Below are 14,580 nucleotides of genomic sequence, written 5' to 3'. Positions count from 1 at the left end.
ATGTGGTTAGTTTTGAGCTGGATCTCTTCTAGAATTACAACAATAAAACCATTTTCAGAAAATTTGAAAAACACATTGTTCACTAAACACTTCAAACCTCCTGCAAGATTTACTTAAACACAGACATCAAGAATCAGCATATGAATCTCAACAATGTTGACATGCTTCATGCCGCAATGCATTCTGGGAGCCATGGATGAGTTTTGTATGAGGCACCCAGAATGCATTGCGGCATGAAGCATGTCACCATTGTTGAGATTCATACGCTGATTCTTGATGTCTGTGTGAGAATAATTCTTGCAGGTGTTTTAAAGTGTTTAGTGTACATTGTATTTTTCAGATTTATTATTTTGATCTGGTTTATGCAACGGTTTTGTTGTTATTCTAAAAAAGATCATCATGAAGTTAATAACATTTTTTTCATATAAAGCTCAGTCATTAGGCCAGTGAATAAAGCCACTACATGCTGACAATTATATTCTCATCATCAAACAGCTAAACACATTGTCTTTTGTTTTTCTTGTCATAACAAACAGCTATAGCAGCCAGAGAAATATTAACACGGTCAAGAGTAAAACTGCCTAACTGAAGTAAACACTGACCTCGATCATGGTGACATCAAACCAAACTTATTTTCAACAAATCATCAACATCTAAACCTCTGGTAATTCTTAATAACAACTTTTGTAGATGTATGTCAGAAATAAATTCAATCTTGTTAGTAATAAGTGAAGCTGTTAATGCTGTTTGTGGAGATGTTTAATCAGATCTTTAGAGATTTAATGTCTTTTATCTTCAGTTGATTTCATCGAAGGCTGTGGTTGAAGTCATAGTTCTTGTTGTTCCTCTGTCCTTCGGTAAGTCTGCTTGTTATCTCCTAATTATCTCATTAACTCCAGCATGTTTCTGTGTTATATTTAACAGCCTGTAGTGTGCACACTGAGCAGTGTTCATTTCATCTGGGCTAACCCATGTGGGGCCTCCATGGAAACTGTGGACAAAACCGGCTGGGCCCCAGTTAGACAGCCCAGGTGACACCCATCTGGGCCCCACATAGCTGTGCTGGCTGGGAGGGGGTATGGCATCCCCCTTGTTGAAAAAATGACAAAAAGCATAACCTCTGTAAAGCCACCATGCCACTATAAAGCCCTTACCATCCCCTTTAACAGTGTTATGTATTATGTAAGTCTTATCATCTAAACGAAATTTTAAAATTCTCTTTATGATAATTAACAAACTATAACAGCAATTGACCAATCAGAACCCAGTATTGTAACGCGTTGCGCCAGAGCTCTGATTTAAGCAAGGTTTAGTCATTTTTCGTGTTTGTTCAAAAGGATCAGGAGAACGGTTCAATCGCATCTTTTGATGTTCTTTAAAAATAAGAGAAGAGAAGGTATGATATTACTTTGATTAGTGTTTTAAGAACATTCCCCTGACATATTAGAACGAGTAACGTACATAACTAAAGTGCAATGATGCCGTAAGGGATCGTTGTCAAAGTGAATTATTGACAGTAAATGTCATCACTGAGGTCATAATGCACACATGCATATAAGCTATTAGCTACATGTACATGTGTTTATTTATTTATTTAATAAAAAACTATGGGCTCTGTTCATACTCCGCTGTTTAAAACTGCGTGAACCATCCTTTCAACAAAGACCGGACTGTACCACTAACTGTTCGTTAGAAGAAATCAAAAACTCAAGAGTTGCATTTACTTCAGAAATAACTCTATTAATTTTGTCTAAACTATCCAATGTTAGAGCTCTGGAGCCACAAAATCTTTATATTATTTATAGAATCATCTTAGCATTAACAAGCAGAATCACTGAATGAAAGAAGAGAACAGAAAACAAGAGACAAACAGAAACACAAGAGCTACAACTGACTTCAGCCACAGCCTTAGATGAAATCAACTGAAGATAAAAGAAGACATTAAATCTCTCCAGATCTCAGCAGAGGAGGATTAAACAGCTCCACAAACAGCATTACAGCTTCATATTACTAACCAGATTTTATGTCATTCATCTACGGAAGTTCTTATTGAGAATTAACAGAAGTTTAACGCTCATGTTTGTTTCAATTGAAGTCACCGTAAGGGTGATTGGTGTTTCCATTAGTTGGGCTCTTAACTCTTATAATATGTTTGTTTTCAGTAGCTGCTTTGATAGTGTGTTTGTCAAACATGCTTGTGGTAACAAATAAAGCTGAAATCAGATGATGGTTTTATAATCATTGCAAAATAGCATAAATTACAGATGTCATTTGAATATAATAATTGTTTTGTGCCATACATTTGAATTACAGTTTTACTGCAACATGAGATCACAGTGTATTGCAGAAATCAATAACAACATTTCATTGACGGTCGGTTTTGTTCCTTTATGAGATTTCGATGACAGTCAGTTTTGTTTCATTACAAGAGTTCAGTGGTTGGTTTTGTTCCTTTATTAGATTTCAATGATTGACAGTTTTGTTTTTTTATGAGATTTCAATGACGGTTGGTTCTTTTCTGCTTCAAGATTTCAATGACGGTTGGTTTTTTTTTTAATTATGAGATTTCAGTGATGGTCTGTTTTGTTCGATCTCGCAAAAGAACAAAACCAACCGTCATTGAAATCTTGTAATGAAACAAAACTGACAGTCATTGAGATCTCGTAAAGGAATGAAACTGACTTTACAAGATTTCAGTGATGGCCTGTTTTGTTCCATTATGACATATTAATAATGGCTGGTTTCATTTCATTATGAGATTTCAGTGACAGTTGGTTTTGTTTGAGTTTTCAAAGATGGTCAGTTTTGTTCTATTAATGAGATTTTAATGATGGTCAGTTTTGTTCCATTATGAGATCTCAACAATAGTAGTTTTTTTCTGTTATGATATTTCAGAAGCTAATTATTATTTCTGCATAATTATTTTCAAAGTTTCAATGTAGAACAGGACTTTATGCAGTATCAGAAGGCTACAATAATGTGAAAGAAAGTCAGACTGGTTTGTAATAAATGAAGGTGCTGAGATCTAGAAAGATCTGTTAGTGTTTAATGTTGTTTCTGTTATCTGAGTTTTGTGGGTCACCATTGTGCTGAAGAGTAGAGCCTGTGCTTCAGTCAGTGATGAGCGAAAAGACACTGATGTTCTGCATTACATGTTGCTTTACTTAAAGACAGTAGCTGTGTAGTTGCTGATGCAGTGATACAGTAGTTATATTAGCTCATACATGTCAGCTAATGACTTACTGCAAGAGATTTACATTTTACAAACATTTCATAATAATCAGGAAATATCTGTAAATTGCCTTTTTTTGTAAGACATTAAAAAAAAATTGTTTTTGTTTGAACAGCCACTTTTGTTAGTCAATTTAGCTCTATTTTTCAATTTAATTTTTTGACAAGGGCAGCAGGGACATTCTGAGAATGTTCTGGGAGCACATTTCCAAATAAAATATGGTTCCCTAAACATTTAGAGAAAGTCCTGAATGTTCTGTAAAGGTCTGCTAAATAATGTCCCCCCCATATAAATTATGGTTCCCTAAACGTTCCGAGAATGTTCTGAATGTTCTGTGAAGATCTGACAAATGACTCCCCCCAGCCCTTAAAAGAACTCCACATCGAGACCGGTGTTGTTCCCTAATGAGGTTTAACGATGGTCGACTTTGTTAACAAGATTTCAATGACAGTCGGTTTTGTTCCATTACAAGATTTTTACGATGGTCAGTTTTGTTCAGTTATGAGACGTCAATGATGGTCGGTTTTATTCAGTTGTGAGATCTCAATGACAGTAGTTTTTTTTCCATTAAGAGAAGGTCAATGATGGTGAGTTTTATTCCGTTATGAGATTTCAGTGACAGTTAAGTTTGAAACGTTTCAAACTTGGTTTTGTTTTGTGAAGAGATGTCAATGACAGTTGGTTTTCAGTGTCAGTTTTGTTCCATTACGAGATTTCAATGGTTTTGTTTCTTTGTTAATTTTTCAAAGACAGTCGGTTTTGTTTTGTTATGAGATTTCAATGATGGTCACTTTTGTTCATTTAGGAGATCTCAATAGCAGTCATTTTTATTTCTTTACGAGATCTCTATGACTGTTAGTTTGTTTCATTACGAGATTTCCATGACGGTCGGTTTCGTTCCTTTGCGAGATCTCAATGTCAATTGGTTTTGTTCCTTTACAAGATCTCAATGACGGTCAGTTTTTTTTCCTTTACAAGTTTTAAATTACAGTCGGTTTTGTTCCTTTACGAAATTTCAATTATGGTTGATTTTGTTCAGTTATGAGATTTCAAAGTCTGTCAGTTTTCAATGACGGTCAGTTTTCTTCTGTTACGAGATTTCAAAGACAGTTTTATTTTGTTATGAGTTTTATTCCATTATGTGATTTCAATGACAGTTGAGTTCGAAACATTTCAAACTGTTGGTTTTGTTTTGTGATGAGATTTTAATGATGGTCAGTTTTGTTTCTTTACAAGATCTCAATGATTGTTGGTTTTGTTCCTTTGTTCCTTTACAAGATTTCAAAGACAGTTCGTCCCCTTGGAATTGTAAGGTTCTGTCTGCGTTCTGAGCAGTTTTGAGATATTGAGCTTCAAAGTTTTTGCATTCCATATAGCAAAAAGATTTCAGTGACGGTCGGTTTTGTTTCTTTGTTCTTTTACGAGATTTCAAAGACAGTTGGTTTTGTTTTTTTTATGAGATTTCAATGATGGTCACTTTTGTTCATTCAGGAGATCACAATGACTGTCAGTTTTGTTTCATTACAAGATTTCAATGACAGTTGGTTTTGTTCCTTTAGGAGATCTCAATGACAGTCAGATTTGTTCCTTTACAAGATTTCAATGACGGTCGGTTTTCAATGACAGTCGATTTTCTTCTGTTACAGATTTCAAAATCAGTCAGTTTTGTTTCGTTATGAGATCTCAATGACAGTCAGTTTTGTTCCTTTACCGATTTCAATGACGGTCTGTTTTGTTCCCTTATGACATTTCAATGATGGTTGGTTTTGTTTCATTACAAATTTTAATGACGGTTGGTTTTCAGTGTCGGTTTTATTTGATACAAGATTTCAAAGACGGTTCATTTTTTCCATTACGAAATTTCAATGACGATCAGCTTTGCTCCATTATGAGATTTCAACGACGGTCAGTTTCGTTTTGTCATGAGATTTCAGTGACGGTCGGTTTTGTTCCTTTGCAAGATTTCAAAGATGGTTGGTTTTGTTCCTTTATGAGATTTCAATGACGGTTGGTTTTGTTTTGTTACAAGAGTTCAATGATGGTCAGTTTTGTTTCTTTACAAGATCTCAATGATTGTCGGTTTTGTTCCTTTGTTCCTTTACAAGATTTCAAAGACAGTTCGTCCCCTTGAAATTGTAAGGTTCTATCTGCGTTCTGAGCAGTTTTGAGATATTGAGCTTCAAAGTTTTTGCATTCCATATAGCAAAAATTATATGGGGAACAAGTTTCTTTCAAACATGAAAATGACAGGGACCCTAAATGTATTCTAAATGTACAATATCAAAATCCTCTCAAATTTGTAAATGGGGATTTTTGGAAGGGGTCAAACGCAGATAGAACCTTCTAATTCTAAAAAAAAATCACTTTTCGCTTGGAATTATAAGGTTCTATCTGGCAAAAAAATTAATTGAAGCAATAATTTCCAAGAAACACAAACAGTTTTATAATTTGTTTTAAAACACAAAATTAGTGTTTTAACTGTGTTGACATGCATGAGAAAGTTAAATTTAATGGTTTTATGACATTTATTTCATATTTTAAATGAATATTTTTTTCTTGTTCAAGTTAAGCATAAAAGGCAGTGCTAAATATTTTGTCCAGTGCAGATGTTAAATTTAGGTAGGAATATGGTGGGTAATTTAACACATTATTGCAGGAACCGTTTAAGTTTACGTTTCCTTTTGTTAAGACAGAAAGCAGCTACTGTAATACATCTGAGCAGGACTTTATTCCACAGAAAACGGCTTTCTCTCTAGACATCAGTATGGCTGAAATAACATGCTAACATTTATTGTTGTAATTAAGACCCCATCAATTAAATTGTTGAGTATTTGACCTTTAAGTCTTAATATTGTAAAATTTAAGAAAATTTTAAGACTAAAAAACTGCAAGAAAACAGACAATGCTTCAGCAAAGGTGTTTAACAAAGTTTAATAAACAGTGAAAAATGTTTCACTGACTATATATAATTAAAAATATTTCACATTTAAAATATTTAAATTACTTCAACTGTGCAACAACTCAGTTTTTACCAACAATGTAAAATTTAACAACTTTAATCCAGTGTGCCATAGCGTTTAGCTTTATAGCTACATAGTACATACAGCTACAAGTACAAGTACACAGGATGGATCAAGGTTAAAATATAAACTAATATATACATAATTTTCCCTCGCATGACAATGACATAACTGGAGTAAAGCAAACATACTACAAAAAACGGACCTATTCTCTTAATAGCGCTGCTGGCTAGTGTGACATCTAACTGAAAATAAATACTCAGCAATCAGATACAACAAAACACACAAAAAGACTAATTGCATGGAATTTGGACTGCTGTCATTGACAAGTTCATAAATAAAGTAGTCCATCATGAGTTTTCTAACAAACATCATATTGTGTAAAATTATTTAGTCTGCTCTTCACTGATTTAGCATTTTTCTGCGATCTCTTCCGCTGTCGTGGCGACATGACAAAGAAAGCGGATCCTGATTGGTCCTCGTGTGTGCATTCGAAGTGCTGATTGGCTCACGCAGATAGAACCTTATAGAACCAAGTTAGAGTTCGACTTTGTAGATTGAACCTTTTTGTTTTCTAAAAAAAAGTACCAAACTGTACACAACTTTAAAAAAGAAACATCACATAATGTAAATAAGTTGTCACAGAATATGAATATGTGAATAACTCAATTTTGACAAAAATGTCAGATAGAACCTTATAATTCCAAGGGGACGAGTTGGTTTGTTTCCATTACATGATTTCAACGATGACCAGCTTTGTTTCGTTGTAAGATTTCAATGATGGTTTATTTTGTTCTTTTGTGAGATTTCAAAGATGGTCAGTTTTGTTTCATTGAGACATTTCAATGACAGTCAGTTTTGAGCATATGAGACTTCTTTCAAAAACATTAAAAAAAGTAATAATAAAAAAAGAGTGCTTCAATGTAAGCACTATATCATTTGTGATTTGAAACTAACTAACTCCCTGCATTGTATGTGATGTAATGTGGGGATTATTTTTGCCCCAGGGTTACACCCCTTATTTTCTGGGGTTTATTTTAACCCTTTATTCAGTACAGTTTATGGCGACTGTACTGGGGCATTGGGCAGTATGGACTATTTTACACCAGGGTTACCCTTTATACAGTACAGCTTATTGCAACTGTACTGGGGTGTTAGGACCCACTCAGCCAACAGGTTGATCAGACCCACCAGCTTCTCTAACACCTCTTCTCACAGCTACCCAGTCTACCCAGATATAGACTGGACTCAACCCTACTTAGCTTCAGCGGGTGTGCAGGTAAAAGCTTCAGGTTGACCGCTGGAGAACTTTTCAAACATCTTTTCAACCAGACCCTCTTATGTAGAAATGTACATCTCAACAATGGTGACATGCTTCACGAGATTTCATGTTACGAGATTTCAAAGACAGTTTTATTTTGTTACGAGTTTTATTCCATTATGTGATTTCAATGACAGTTGAGTTTGAAATGTTTCAAACTGTTGGGTTTTTTTTTTGTGACGAGATTTTAATGATGGTTTTCAGTGTCAGTTTTATTCCATTACAAGATTTCAAAGACAGTCAGTTTTGTTCCTCTAGAAGATCTCAATAGCAGTCAGTTTTGTTCCTTTAGGAGATCTCAATGACTGTCAGTTTTGTTTCATTACGAGATTTCAATGACGGTCGGTTTTCAATGACAGTCGATTTTCTTCTGTTACAAGATTTCAAAATCAGTCTGATTTGTTTCGTTACGAGATCTCAATGACAGTCAGTTTTGTTCCTTTACCGATTTCAATGACGGTCTGTTTTATTCCCTTACGACATTTCAATGATGGTTGGTTTTGTTTCATTACAAATTTTAATGACGGTTGGTTTTCAGTGTCGGTTTTTTGCTACAAGATTTCAAAGACAGTTCATTTTTTCCATTACGAAATTTCAATGACGATCAGCTTTGCTCCATTATGAGATTTCAACAACGTCAGTTTCGTTTTGTCATGAGATTTCAGTGACGATCGGTTTTGTTCCTTTATGAGATTTCAATGACGGTTGGTTTTGTTATGAGAGTTCAATGATGGTCAGTTTTGTTTCTTTACAAGATCTCAATGTTTGTCGGTTTTGTTCCTTTGTTCCTTTACAAGATTTCAAAGACAGTTGGTTTGTTTCCATTACATGATTTTAATGATGACCAGCTTTGTTTCGTTGTAAGATTTCAATGATGGTTTATTTTGTTCTTTTGTGAGATTTCAAAGATGGTCAGTTTTGTTTCATTGAGACATTTCAATGACAGTCAGTTTTGAGCATATGAGACTTCTTTCAAGAACAACTAAATAAAGTACTACATCAATCGTAATGTGAAACTAACTAACTCCCTGCATTGTATTTGTATATGATGCTTTGTATGGACTTCTTCACAATATGGTTGTCCCTTTATATAGCACAGCTTATTCTGCCTGGCCTCTCTAACACCTCTTCCCACAACTACCCAATCTATCAGAAGGTAGACAGAGTTTCAAAGCCTTCTTAGTTTCAGTGAGTGTGCAGGTAAAACTTTAGTTTTCCAACCATAGACCCTCTTATGTAGAAATATACATCTCAACAACGGTGACATGCTTCATTCCACAATGCATTCTATAACAGACTATTATTAAGTTGAAATTAACTGAATTACATCTACCTGATCAAAAAAAAACATTTCCTCTTCATCATCAAGTTGTCAACATCACCTTTTCCCTTGCTATTTTTGCCACAGCTAACAGTTTCAGCAGCAAGAGAAAAACTAACACTAAAGGTATGTTTACACGACAACGATGTACTAAAAACTGAAGAGTACATTTTTCTATGTACAGATGACAACATTATCAAAAATCCCCATTCACGTGGATTCGCGCAAACGTTTAAAAATGCTGTATTACGCATGCCAGACAAGTACTTCATTTTGATTTTTTTTTTCCAGAAAACAATAAAAAATATATTCTGTCATTTTACTTATCTAGTAAAAGCATCTGGGTTTAAGATTTTTTTGATATTTAGACTGAAAACAATTTTTTTTTTTTCGTTGTGTAATATATTTACATTACAAACCCTCTGTTCCTGCAACATGAGATCAAAAATTATTGTAAGATGACAGATAAAGACATCAAGAATCAGCACATGAATCTCAACAAAGTGACAATCAAAAGTGTCATGCCGCAATGCATGCTGGGATCAATAGTATAAAACTCCCAGCATGCATCACAGCATGATTAAATTATGCAGCTGAATTGTCCTATTATTTTCTTTAATTCTAACTATTTGCATTTATTTTTTGCTGTGGTTTTTGTTCTGTATTTTAGTAGCTTTTTGTGAGGTCCAGAGTTGATCTGATTGTCTGAATATTTTGTTGTCACCATTGTTGAGATTCATACGCTGATTGCTTATATCTGTGATTGTCATTGTTGTTTTCTAGTCATAGGTTTAGCTTTAATCTAGCCTACAGATGACTTCTGGTCATACAATGTTGTAGTAAAACAGGGATTGTAATTTAAACGTATTAATGGCAAGACACAAATGTTTTATTTAAATAAAATCAGAGATCCAGGCTATTTCATGATGATCATAAAACCATCAATAGCTAAAAATTGTGTTGTTTTAGCTTTTTTGCTGCTGCAAACACACTGTCACAGCAGCCAGAGAAGACAAACATATAAGAGTTAAGAGCCCAACTAATGGAAACACCAATCACCATTATGATGACTTCAAATGAAACAAACATGAGCGTTAAGCTTCTGTTAATGAATGATAGAAATAAAGTCAATCTGGTTAGTAATATGAAGCTGTAATGCTGTTTGTGGAGCTGTTTAAACCTCCTCTGCTGAGATCTGGAGAGATTTAAAGTCTTCTTTTATCTTCAGTTGATTTCATCTAAGGCTGTGGCTGAAGTCAGTTGTAGCTCTTGTGTTTCTGTTTGTCTCTTGTTTTCTGTTCTCTTCTTTCATTCAGTGATTCTGCTTGTTAACAGGCTTGTTAATGCTAAGATGATTCTATAAATAATATATAAAGATTTTGTTGCTCAAATAAGGTCCAGTTCTGGTTTCTTTCTTTGCTTTTGGTTGACATGTGGCATTGCTATGGTCTGCTTGTGGCTCAGATCTGGCAAACTGAAGTGGTCCGCCCAAGTGCCATCATTCCATGCCACGTGGCCCAGATCATCATACCATGCATGGCAGATGTGGGACAGATTTGGGCTGGCACAAAGTTGCTATCTGGGATGTGTCATTTGGAACTCATTTATAGAGTTATTTTTATTAAAAATATATGTTGATAATGATTAAACACTTAAGTGCCCTCCAAAGGCACCATTTTAGGTAGACTATATAAAGGGATAGATAGTATGCGTGTGTGTGTGTGTATGTGAGAGAGAGTAAGAGAGAGAGAGTAAGAGAGAGAGTCTGGTGATCACTCCAATACTACAATTATATAAATAATTTAATGAATAATGCCTACTCATTAAACCAATAAATAAAAATGTTTAAGGTACCCCCCCCCCCCCCCCCCCCCCATCGATGACCACACCATCCCCCTTCAATTTCTTTTCAGACTGTTGATTCTATTCTAATCTATTTATATACAAATTTGTCTTTGTTTATTTAAATATATTGATATGTGTGTCTTATTCACATGTATCTTTATTTTTTATTTTACTATATGTGTACTGTTGTTGTTTCTGTGTAAAGGAAGCTTCTTTTGTCCCCAAAACAAATTCCTTGTGTGTGCAAAAATACTTGGCAATAAAGCTCTTTCTGATTCTGATTCTGTCCAAACCCAGTCATAGATTTATTCATAGATCCAGTCAAAGATGTATTTGTCATTTCTGGTTTAAATTGAGATCCCTTTCCTTTATTATTCACTTATCCTTAGCCATTTCCAACTAGTCAAGGGTCATATGGACCCAATAGCATATCTTGAAAACTATAGCTGATCAACAATTTTAAGCATCATATTCGTTCTCGGTGACCCAGATTTAGTAAAGTTTGACTACATTTATTTCAGAAGCATTTTGGCTGTAGACCAGTAGTCATTGCTTGTCATTCTCATGAGCATCATGCTTTAGCCCTTAGCTGTAGTGCCACCCTGCTGCTACAGTTTACACAACATGACCTGAGCGAGAGCTGCCATATGTCGATGATTCAAACCTCACACAGTCTGACACCGAATGCTTTCAGGAGAAAAATCTGTGTCTGTTATTAATAACTGTAGTTGCTAGCTCAAATCTCATTTTACCGCCCTTAATAATACTAATAAAAACATTGCCTGGACACTTCAAAACGGATGCTATAAGTGCAACTGTATGAAAGTGGGTGTGATTATTAAATTATTTAACTTGTGAATCTAAATATAGAATTTAAAATATATGCGTTTATCTCATTTTTTTTTAACTCAGCTTCTTAAGTATAAGAATTTACAAACCTGGTGGGGAGTGTAGTCCAGCTGAAGAGAGATGAGCATTGGGTTTTGATCATCTTTACTGTGGTATCTGTTTTTGTTTTCATCACTTGCCAATCTCTGTAGTGAGTCAGAGAGAAGAAAACATCTAGTTATAAACCTATAGGACTGAGCTTAAATATCAGTTTAAATTATACAACATGTCTGAAACCTAAACCTAAACAGGAAAAAAAATCAATTTAAATACTCATGTATTTAAATTACACGGGTCACTTTCATCCTGAACTTCCATTTGGCAACTCTAAAATTGCCCTTCATCTAGACTATAATCTTTTTTTTTTTTTCAACCTAGCGGAGACAGAGCTTGTCATATTCTCAGCTAGCCCAGTGATTCAACGTCACAAAAGAGACATAAAGGTGACTAACAGCTGCATTTAGTATTAAAATACTTTTAAAAACTACTATTTCACAGCGTCTTCTCTGTGCTGCTTCACTAACCATAAAAGAAGAGAGAAGAGCTTTTGACTTATTATAGAGGACATTAAAGGGTTAGTTCACCCAAAAATGAAATTTTTTTCATTAAGTATTCACCTTCAAGTTCCAAATCCATAAGACAAATTAAGATATTTGTGACTACAGTGGTTCAACCATAATGTTATAAAGCGACGAGAATAGTTTTGTGCACAAAAACAAAACAAAAATAACGATTTTATTCAACAAATGTCATCTCTCCCCTGTCATTCTCCTATGCTGTTTTCGTTGCAGCGCTTTCAAGTTCTACGTCAGAACGCCGACTCAGTATTGGTCGACGCCTGTACATGTGAGCAGCACGACACATGCATGTGAAGCTGACGCAGGAGCCAGCCAATACTGAGCCAGCGTTCAGACGTAAACACAGAAGCAATGAACTGCGTTCACTGCATACGAGTCTGACAGGATAGAGAAGAAATTGTTGAATAAAGTCGTTATTTTTGTTTTGTTTTTGCGCACAAAGACTATTCCCGTCACTTTATAACATTAAGGTTGAACCACTGCAGTTACATGGATTATTTTAATGATGTCTTTTATATTTCTCTGGACCTTGAATGACCATAATTACACTGCTTTTTATGGGGGGATGGGGGAAAAAAACCTTGGATTTCATCTTAATTTGTGTTCTGAAGATGAACGAAGGTTTTAGGGGTATGGAACTGCATGAGGGTGAGTAATTAATGACAAAGTACTTTTTTGGGTGAACTAACCCTTTAACCCCTTTTTTCCACTGGGGAAAAAAAAAAAAAAAATATCCACTTGATATTTGCTCTTCTTTAATAAGTCTAAAAAACAAGATTGTGCAAACACATTTTTTTATTAGATTTTTTTTTCATGACCACTACAATTGATACCAGGACTGAATCATCAAAAAAGTTATCATATTTTAACCATACAGTACTTTTGAACTAGAATTTAAACAGTATGTGAACTATAGAAGATTTTGAGAAGAACATACTGTAACAAAGAGCAAGGCAATAAGAATGTAGAAAAATGTAAGATGATGAAATCTCAAAAATCTTGTTTGATTCTTTTTGTTGGCTGCAGTGGGTGGATGCGAGTTACAGTATGTGTGTGTGTTATTGTGGGTGTGTTTGTGTGTACTTGCTGGTTTTGATAAATATATGATTGTGTGCATAGAACATCAAGGCATCAGTGTGTGTGTGTGTGTGTGTTGCTGTGTGCACTCATTTCACATTCACTGTTTCTGTTTTTCACTAAAACTAATGAAAAACTGAATGAGTTTATGGTCACAACATTGAAAACATAAAATCAGATTAAAAAAAATATTAATAATTAATTTTATTAAAACCTAATGTCCATTGCGATGGACATCAAACTTTTAAAAAAAATCATGTGTTCAGGGATCAATCAGTGACCAGGCTCATATTATAAAAACATAAAATCTTATTGGTTTAAACCAAAAACCATGTGATGTCCATTCCAATGGACACAGGGTCTGAAGGGGTTTGCTTTTGATTAATTCATTGAAGTGATAAAAAGTTCATTGTAGATACATAAATTACAGTAGCATTCTTAATTCAAAAGTTTAACATTCACACAATGACATACAATTTAGCGCCACATAATTGTGTCTCTTGTTTTCCTGTTTACTATTTCCTTCTTAGTTCCCTTCACTATAGGCTCTTTGACTGATTTTTAAGATTCCAAAATAATGTTGCATGCTGACATTATTTATTTAAAAAACATTTGTTTGACTTTGTCTGTTTATTTTGACTTTGAAAATAACAGAGCATCTCTGGGAAAAAAAAAAAAAATTAAATTATTATAATGTTGCAATTATGATAATGGATGCAGCACATTGCATTTGGTTTTCAGTTAACTTATCTCCTCTGCTCTTAGAAGCAATGTATAATAATGGAATGTTTGTTTTGGTTTCTCAATCACATTGACTGAATTGCTGCCTCCAGAAAACAATTTAAATGTAATTGCATCTATTCTACATTTTTCAAAAGAAAGAAATCTAAGGTGCCAAAAGGATTCCGTGTGAAACTAGCAGCTGTGATGGCAAGCTTATGCCACAAGGGGTCTTCAGTGCTGTTTTGCAGTACTGTGACAAAAACTGATTAGGTTTTGTCAAAATAGGAGCTTGCGAATGAAACACTACTTCTTTCTCGTTTTTAGTTTTTCCCATACCAATCACAGAAATAAAGATTCAGAAGAAAAAGGCACACTGTATTACCTGGCAAAATCATTTTTACACTGCACAGCCAGGGAGCCGTAAACGCATGGAAAGAAATGGGAATGTCAGTGGACATATACCTTGACATATGAGCCGGTCCCTCACCACACATTTAAACAGCAGTATTTCTTTTACACGTGGCCATATGAGACGTGTTTTGAAGTGAGAGCTGAGCAAAAATCAATCATAATAC

General features: G+C 34.6%; 1 long non-coding RNA gene across 4 annotated transcripts in view; it reads right to left on the bottom strand.

Moving 5' to 3' along the window:
- LOC127497123 (uncharacterized) overlaps positions 1-14,580 on the bottom strand; it is a 137,938-nt gene that overhangs the window by 81,067 nt on the left and 42,291 nt on the right. For all 4 annotated transcript variants that reach the window (XR_007925458.1, XR_007925459.1, XR_007925461.1 and 1 more), the window contains exon 2: positions 11,678-11,773. This is a non-coding gene — a long non-coding RNA (uncharacterized LOC127497123). The remainder of the gene's footprint in view (positions 1-11,677; positions 11,774-14,580) is intronic.

The sequence above is a fragment of the Ctenopharyngodon idella genome, chromosome 2 (genome assembly GCF_019924925.1).
Source record: "Ctenopharyngodon idella isolate HZGC_01 chromosome 2, HZGC01, whole genome shotgun sequence".
Classification (NCBI taxonomy): domain Eukaryota; kingdom Metazoa; phylum Chordata; class Actinopteri; order Cypriniformes; family Xenocyprididae; genus Ctenopharyngodon; species Ctenopharyngodon idella.
The sequence above is the reverse complement of the archived record's forward strand: the minus strand, read 5'-3'. Positions and strand labels throughout refer to the sequence as shown.